The sequence below is a fragment of the Cupressus sempervirens genome, chromosome 6 (genome assembly GCF_028749045.1).
Source record: "Cupressus sempervirens isolate cs-2001-9-10 chromosome 6, ASM2874904v1, whole genome shotgun sequence".
Lineage (NCBI taxonomy): Eukaryota > Viridiplantae > Streptophyta > Pinopsida > Cupressales > Cupressaceae > Cupressus > Cupressus sempervirens.
In genome coordinates, this window is record NC_143123.1 from 256,848,993 (window position 1) to 256,857,278 (window position 8,286).

The following is an 8,286-nucleotide window of genomic DNA, read 5'->3' on the forward strand; positions in this document are numbered from 1 at the left end:
CTCTTTGCTCTTCAAAAAAAAAAGAGCAAGTAAGAAGGGGAGGGAGGGTTTTATAACCCCCTCTCCTTTTTGCAAAGCGCACGTTGTGCCTCAATGCATGTGCACACTAGATGATGATGATTTTTTTTCCTTTTTTTTTTTGGTTTTTTGACTCTAAAATTCTAACTTATTTAACCAAATTTTCTTCTCCCTTGTAGGGGGTTTGCATTCCTAGTAAGGAATGGGGTGTGTGTTGGGGAGACCACAACAAAGCCTACATTTCCTTTTGTTTAGAGGTCATTAGGGTTTTCTTGTTTTTAGTAATAATTTGTGAAGTTAATAGTTTTCTTGATTTTAGAAATAATTTGTATGTGAGGGTTTGTTTTGATAGCCAGTGGATTTGAGCTTGGGATTTTGTTTCAGGTTTTGCTATTGTTTGATTTATTTTTAAAGGGTTTGGAAGGAGATGGGATGTCAAATGAGCAAGCGATCAAGGGAGAATGCTATGTCAGATATAGATTTAGAAGCAAATACAAATTATATGGTTGACTTAAGCACTTATGAGGAGGCCTGCAAGGTTGATCCAGATATCAAGGATTTTGATAATGTCATCTAGGCTCGCACAAAGCAAGCTATAAAGGTTGTGTCTAATGGGGTACAAGCTCAAAGCCTTTCTTTGGATTCATTAAAGAAGGTTACCTCTTGCCTTCTTTGACTAGATCAAGAAGTCATGAGACTTGTTTTGTGAAACAAGGAGGATGTCCGGGAGAATCGAGAGTTGTTCGACTAGTAGAAGAATACTTTGATAATTGCTTGAAAATACTAGATTTCTATTTGATGCTAGAAAATTGCCTAAAAAAGGCCACTGACAATCAACTAATAATATAGATTGCTTTACGCCACATTCCACTTGGAGGACCCCCTCCAAGAGAGGTGCAATGCAAGAATATTCTTGAGGACCTAGAAAGTTTCAAAAACATAGAAAGACCCTTTCTAGAAGATTTTATTCTACGTTTTCAGTTAGTCTACAAAGGGCATATGGAGATTCTAGAGAAACTCCATGTGAAACGAAATAAATTGGACAAAAAGCTTAAGCACGTCAAAGCATGGAAAAAGGTGTCTAGTGTTATTTTTGTTGTTGCATTTACAATTGTTTTGATTTGCTCTATGGTGGTCATAGCCATTGCCGCACCACTTGTTGCATTAGCTCTTGCTACCATTGTTGATGGTCCCATTAGATCTGTAAGGAAATGAGCTAATAATATTTGGAAGAAATATGAACAAACAATCAGAGGCCAGCCTGAGCTTATAAGTGTAATGCATGTAGGAGCATTTCTAGGACTAAAAGATCTTGAAACTATTAGGGTTTTTGTAAACTGCCTTGAGATCACTATCAGCTCAATTCTGAGGAGTGTAGAGCTAGGATTGAAGTTCAAAGATGCTTTGCAAATTTCCATGGATGATATCAAGAAAAAGTAGTAGAATTTTATTGCTGAGATTGAGAGCCATTTTGAACATGTGGATAGTTATAGTTGAGACATTTGATAGGCTAGGAAATTGGTTGGCTAGGAAATTGGTTGTGTACGAGATCATCAAGTTGGCCCAAAAAGAGGGCTAAACAAGTTGCATTTTGTCTTCAATTGGAGTCAAACCCTAGTTGTTGCAGATATGTCATGGGATGAGATGAAGACGAGGCTATTGTAATAAAGTGATAGAACTTAGTTTTCCAATCTTTAAGGTACAAAAGAAACAAAAAATTTACGAAATTAATCTTTTCAAACTAAAAATAATTTTTTTGCTTGAAGTTTTTTACTGTCTAAGAACATTTAATGTAGTATAGTCATTGTATTTTCAAATTTGACATATTCTTTTAATTTGTTCATGATATACATTCAGTGTAGATGTAGTACAACCATTGTATATTCAAATTTGACATATTATTTTGATTTGTTAATGATATATGAATTTTTGAAAACACTTAGTGTAGTACAATCATTGTATTTTCAAATTTGACATATTATTTTGATTTTTTTTAGATTACAGTAAAAGAAGGTTTTGAAGGGACCTCGAAACCCTTTAAAAAAAATAGAAAGATAAAGCAAGACAGCCCAACCAGGAAAAAACTTGCAACAAACTAAAGAACAGTATCAAAATCAAGTTTTATAGGGACCTAAAACCATTAGAAAAGTCCAAAAAAAAACTAACCTAGGTTTTACAGGGACTTGGAACCAAAAAAACTCTAAACTATAAAAAACCAAAAACCAAGACCAGAGTCCCCAACCAGTGACCAATACCAGACAAGCACCAAACCAGAGAACCCACCCCAGTGCCACTTTTGCAACTCTAGGATCAATTTAGCTACTTCCTTACCAATTGCAACAGTCTCTTGAATGGAAGCAACATCCATAGTAGCAGCAGCTTTCATAGCACTCTTCCTCGAGCTCTTCCTTGTTCTTTTGCTCGGACCCTTGGCCGAAATGATATCTTCATTCGCCCTTTTTCCTGGGCTAGTAGTGACTGCCCAAATACTCAAGGTGACCTATTCCATCTTAGTGCTACTCTCCTTGATTAACATTGTGAGGTTCTGCTCATAGTTGTTAAGTTTGTTAGGGATGTCTCCCATCTGTCCTTCCATATGACTAAGTTTAGCATTGATAGTATCCAGGTTATGTTTCAGAATTTCCACCTTTTTCTTCAAACCCATTATTTCATTATAGATCCAGGAATCAACCTTGAGACTGGTGTCATCTTTCTCCTTAGCAGAATGTAGGAAGGTAAGCATGGTATCCCTCTGCATAGCATCAAAATCATCTTCAGCAGTCTCATGTGGGGGGGAGCAGACATTGTCATTGATATCCTCCATTTCCATTTGATCCTCCTTTCAACCCTCGGCATAGTCCTCAGGATGAGCAGAGTCCTTCCTTTTTTCTTCCTCTATCCCCTTAACAGGAGAAGCAGTAATAGCCATATGGTCCTCCTTATTCTTCTCAACAGGATTCCCAATAGTGTTATCTTCAACTTTATTACCCCCACTAGAAATAACCTAGTTACCCTCATTATTAGATTTACTCTGTTCAAAATTACCTTCACTATTGTTTTATTCTTTTCCTTTTTCATTATTATCTTTAGTCTCTAGATACCCATCCAAATTAGAACTTAACTCTCCAGTTTCAGTATCATCCTCATCCTCAGGTTTCCAATTCTCACAACTTTCTGAATTATCAGTCTCAGACTCCTCATCCTCAAGAACTTGAGAGGCAGAGGGTTTCAAATTCAGGGCATTTTCTTTACCTTTAACAGAGTCACCCTTCTTACTCTTAATGGGCTCTTTCTTCTTGTCCTTAGAGGGAGTAGAGGCAATGTGCTTATTTTTAAAATATCCCTCAATAAGAAGGATTAGACATTCATGAAGAATGAGTTTGGATTCCTTTTTCTTATGGACTTCTAAACTATTAAGTAAAGAAAACTGCAAAAAGAAGGGGAAAGATATTCTATCTTTATATCTGAAATGATTTAAAAAAACAAAATGACATTTATGAACTCTTTTATTTCTTCCATCAAGTATGAAATACTCACAGATGCAACAGAGAACATCCCTCCAGATCTCCTTTATCTAGTTCACATCAAAGAAATCACCATTCTTTTCCAAAAGCTTCTCCTCTTCTTTTGTTTTCAAAAACTTTTTGTAGGCTGCATTTGAAATACTAGTTTTCTTAGTGAATTTTATGCCCACCGTAGGAAGCCCCGTGATCACAGCAATAAAATCCTCTGTAAGTTTCACAGTCACAGCATGGAGAGTGACTTTGTCATTGGACCAGTTCTAAAGAAAGCTGTAGTGATGTGTGGCTTAAAACCTTTGAGTCGCTCCATGTAACGAGTCACTTTTCCTTTCTGCAAAATTTTCCAAACATCCTTGTGAGCCTTCCATGCCTCATAGTTTTTTGGTTCTTGTTTGCACGGTTCGCCCCCCATCAGCAGAGAATAGTAAACACATTCAAACTAGAAAAACCAGACGCATAGAAAGAGAGGGTTAGAAATAAATCTATTTTTCTTCCCACCAAAAGAGACACCTTTATTCGGAGAAACGTGCGAACACCACGTTGCATTCATTTGAGTGTACTTCATAGGGGATGAAAATCTGGCAATAATTTGATCACTCTATGAAATCATTAACTTTCCAATCTTTTCAAATCTTACCCACCTGCACATGAATAGCTTCATAATGAATAATTGCTTTGAGATCAACTTGATTAGTTAATTCATTAGTCCACCTCGCCATTTTCCCCATTAGGATAGCATAGTTGGCAATCCAATCAGCAACATTGTTGGCCTCCCGAAAGGTATGAGATATGACAACTTTTTCAAATTTTTGAATAAGGTATTTAATCTCCTTGATAGTGGTCTCTATTGACCATGAGATAGTACTTCTATTATTAAGGATAATAATAATATTTAAAGAGTCACCTTCTAACCATAATTTTGGACATCCCAATTCTACTACAATTTTCATAGTATAAAGGGCCGTTGTAGCTTCAACAATGTGACTATTATTATAACCTATAGGGATAGCTATAACATCTTTAACTATTCCCATATGATCTCTCAACACACCTCCACAACCCGCACTCCCCGAATTTCCCTTACCAGCAACATCAAAGTTTCCTTTAATCCAACCATTCGGAGGGGAACTCCAAGTGACATTCAATCTTGGGTTATCAGTTTGAGTCTTAGGGTTTCTAGGAAACATAGGATTATCAATAGGAAAGGTTTGATTAGATATTTTCAGAGATCTAAAATTCTCCTTACAAGCTCTAATAATATTTTGACCAAGCACCCATCCCAGAACCTCTCTATTTCTAAAAATTCTATTATTCCTTTCTTTCCAAATACCCCAGCAGAGATGAGGCAGAGTAATTTTCCATAGAAATTGAACATCAAAATTCTTAGACGGGCATTTCCAGCTTTTAAAAGAAGATTCCACATTGTTATGATGAACCCAAGTCAAGTTCCAATACATTAGGATCTCAGTCCAAACCATTTGGGAATAAGAGCAGTTCAGAAACAAGTGGTCTCTATCTTCAAAACCATTCTTACATAAAATACACCTATTCACCAAATTTATACCTCTTTTTTGCAAGTTATCAAGGGTCAGAATTTTATTTTGAAGCAGGACCCAAAAGAAGAAATTAATTTTAGGAATGAGACCCTTAATCCAAGCCTGAGACCACAAGGGATGATTTTCCTTCTCCTTAGAAGCAAAGAGAGAAGAAACCTTGTATTGCCCACTAGGATCAGCATACCAAATAATCTCATCCTCAAAAGAAGGGTGGAGAGAAATAGCATTGAGAGATCATTGCATGTGATAGAAAATTTGATCAATGTCCTTCAAGTTAACCTAGGAATCATTCTGCCAATAATGACTAACAAGAGTGCCATATCTCTGCTTGCATAAGTCAACTTGATTCAGATCTTGAACATCTTCAATCAGGGGGTGATCCTTAAGCTAGACATCTTCCCAAAAACTCACCCTAGACCCATTGCCAATTTTCCAAGAGCACCCTTCTCCAAGCATTTTCTTAGTACCCTGTACAACTCCCCAAATTGAGGAGGGATGAATAACATCAGCAGAGGAGAAGAAATCAGGAAGAGAAACAAAATTAGGGAGGTACTTGTGTTTCCAAATGGTACTCCATTCTTTCTTCTCATGGAACACACACCATCCTTGTTTAGCTAGAAGAGCTTGATTCATGCTTCTGATTTTTTGGATACCCAGGCCACCTTCCCTGGCCGGTTTACAAACATGATCCCAAGAAATTAAAGGTATTCTCTTTTTTTCCTTTGAACCAGTCCATAAAAAATTCCTTTGATTTTTATCAATAGCCTCAGCAAATTTAGTTGGGATTTTGAAGAGACTTAAGGCAAAAGTTGGTATACTTTGGAGAGAAGCTCTAAGAAGAATTAATTTACCAGCCTGGCTTAAAGGGTTCTCTTTCCAACCTGCCAACTTCTTGCTAAATTTGTTAATGAGGTCTTCCTAGAAGGAATTCAGAACCTTCAAGCCTAAAGGAAGACCCAAATAGGAAGAAGGGAGAGAACCAATTGAACATCCAAAGATTTTGGCAATTTTATGTTGTCTAAGAATGGGGGTATTGAGAAAAAAAACAACACTTTTATTCTAGTTAACCAGTTGACCAGAGGATGAGAAAAAAGATTTAAAGCTTGCTTCAAATTTCTGGCTTCCTTGACTTTGAATTTCCCCATAAAAATGGTATCATCAACAAATTGGCCATGAGAACAAAAAAGGGGATGGGAAGAGGGTTGCAAATCCTTAATGACTCCTCTACACACTAGATCCCCAATGTACCTCCCCAAACAATCAACCATTATAACAAATAGGATGGGGGAAAGAGGGTCCCCTTGTCTCAATCCCTGAGAGGGATTAAAAAAAGGAGAAGAGCTACCATTAACCAGGACAGCAATAGAAGAAGAAGAGATTAACTGATGAATCAGTCCAACAACCTTCTTATCAAAGCCAAAGGCAAGCAAAATATTAGAGAGGAAAGACCAATCAACTCTGTCATAAGCCTTAGCAATGCCCACTTTCATTACAAATCCTTGATTGTTAGAACAAGATAAGGAATGAATATTCTCATGAGCCGAAATAACAGAGTTGAGGGTTTGTCTACCTAGAGTGAAGCCATTTTGTTGGTCAGCAATGAGCAAAGGGGTCACCAGAAGCAGTCTTGAAGTAAGAACTTTGGAGATAATTTTATATAGAGAATTAAAAAGATTGATTGGCCTAAACTGGTCAGGCGAGTCAGCTCAAATTTTCTTAGGGATCAGGCACAGGAAGGTGGAATTAACTTCCTTCAGCATTTGTTTTGCCCCAAAGAATTCCTTCATCGCATCACAAACATCTTTTCCTACAAGTTTCCAAAATTTCTGAAAGAAAAACATGGGAAAGCCATCAAGACCAAGAGCTTTATCTCCTCCTAGAGAACAAACAACTTTGAAAATTTCATCATTCTTAGGAATTGAGCTTAACAATTTGTTCTGATCCTTAGAAACCAGAGTGGGGATCACTCTGAGAAACTCAGCCTAATGTTCCAAATTGATGAAGGGATCCACTGTCATTAGCCCTGAGAAAAAATTCACCATTTCATCCATGATGTCCTTATCCTCCTTAATCTTCAAATATCCCTTCATAAGATGTGAAATGTGAGATTTGGCTCTATGCTTTAGCATGGATAGATGGAAAAATTTGGTATTTCTATCTCCTTCAGTCAGCCATATCAATCTAGATCTTTGCCTCCAGTAGATCTCCTCTTTTGTAATGATGTCATGGTATTGAGATAGCTTATCATTTTCTTCTAAAAGAAGGTTAGGGGTGTATCCCTCCTTCTAAATTTTATCCTAAATATTTTGGATCTTCTCTTTCAAAATAGATTTATTCTCAAAGATGTTCCCAAAGCAATTTTTGTTCCAAATTTTAACTTTCTTTTTGACATTTTTAAGTTTAGAAGTCACTCTGAAGAGAGTAGTACCATCAATTTTGATATTCTACCATTCTTCCATTTTTCTTTCAAACTAAGGGTGCTTCATCCACATTTTTCCAAATCTAAAAGGAAAATTCCTTTTCGAACTAAACTTGATAGTAGAGAAGATAAGAGGGAAATGATTAGAACCAATTTTCTGGTGGGCTTCCAGTTTGCAGATGAAATCTTTAGACCAATCTAGAGAGATAAGAGCACGATCAAGCCTAGCCTGAATAAAATCATTACCAACTCCCTTATTACTCCAAGTGAATTGAATTCCATGAAGATCCATATCCAATAGGACCTCTTTGTTAATAAACTCCCTTAGGTCCATTCTTCCTTCAAGTTGGGTAACATTACCTCCCATTTTTTCATGATCATAAAGAGGGACATTAAAGTCTCCCATGATTATCCATCATCCAGAGTAATCTATAATTTTAAAGTTGGATATAGAATCCCAAAACTTCTTCCTTTGGCTTTTCATGTTGGGCACATATATATTCACAATATACCAATCCTCATTTTGATCAGCACTGATAATTTTAGCAATCATAAAGTATTTATTGGCACTCAAAATTGTCCCAACAAAGCAATTTTTTTTCCATAGCATCAGGGTTCCCCCTGAAGCACGTTCTGAACTACTAGCATTTAAAGAGTAATTTTTAAAAGCTTTTATTTGCTTTGCTTTCTCTTTATTCATCTTTGTTTCTTGTAGCACAAGAAAAGCAGGTTTCTGTTCTCTAAAAAAATTCCTAACAACATCTAGTTTATG

At 36.5% G+C, this 8,286-nt stretch overlaps 1 pseudogene; it reads left to right on the forward strand.

The window, feature by feature from the left end:
- The first annotated feature begins 445 nt into the window (after positions 1-445).
- LOC149552224 (UPF0496 protein At4g34320 pseudogene) lies at positions 446-1,515 on the forward strand (annotated as a pseudogene).
- The last annotated feature ends 6,771 nt before the right edge of the window (positions 1,516-8,286 follow it).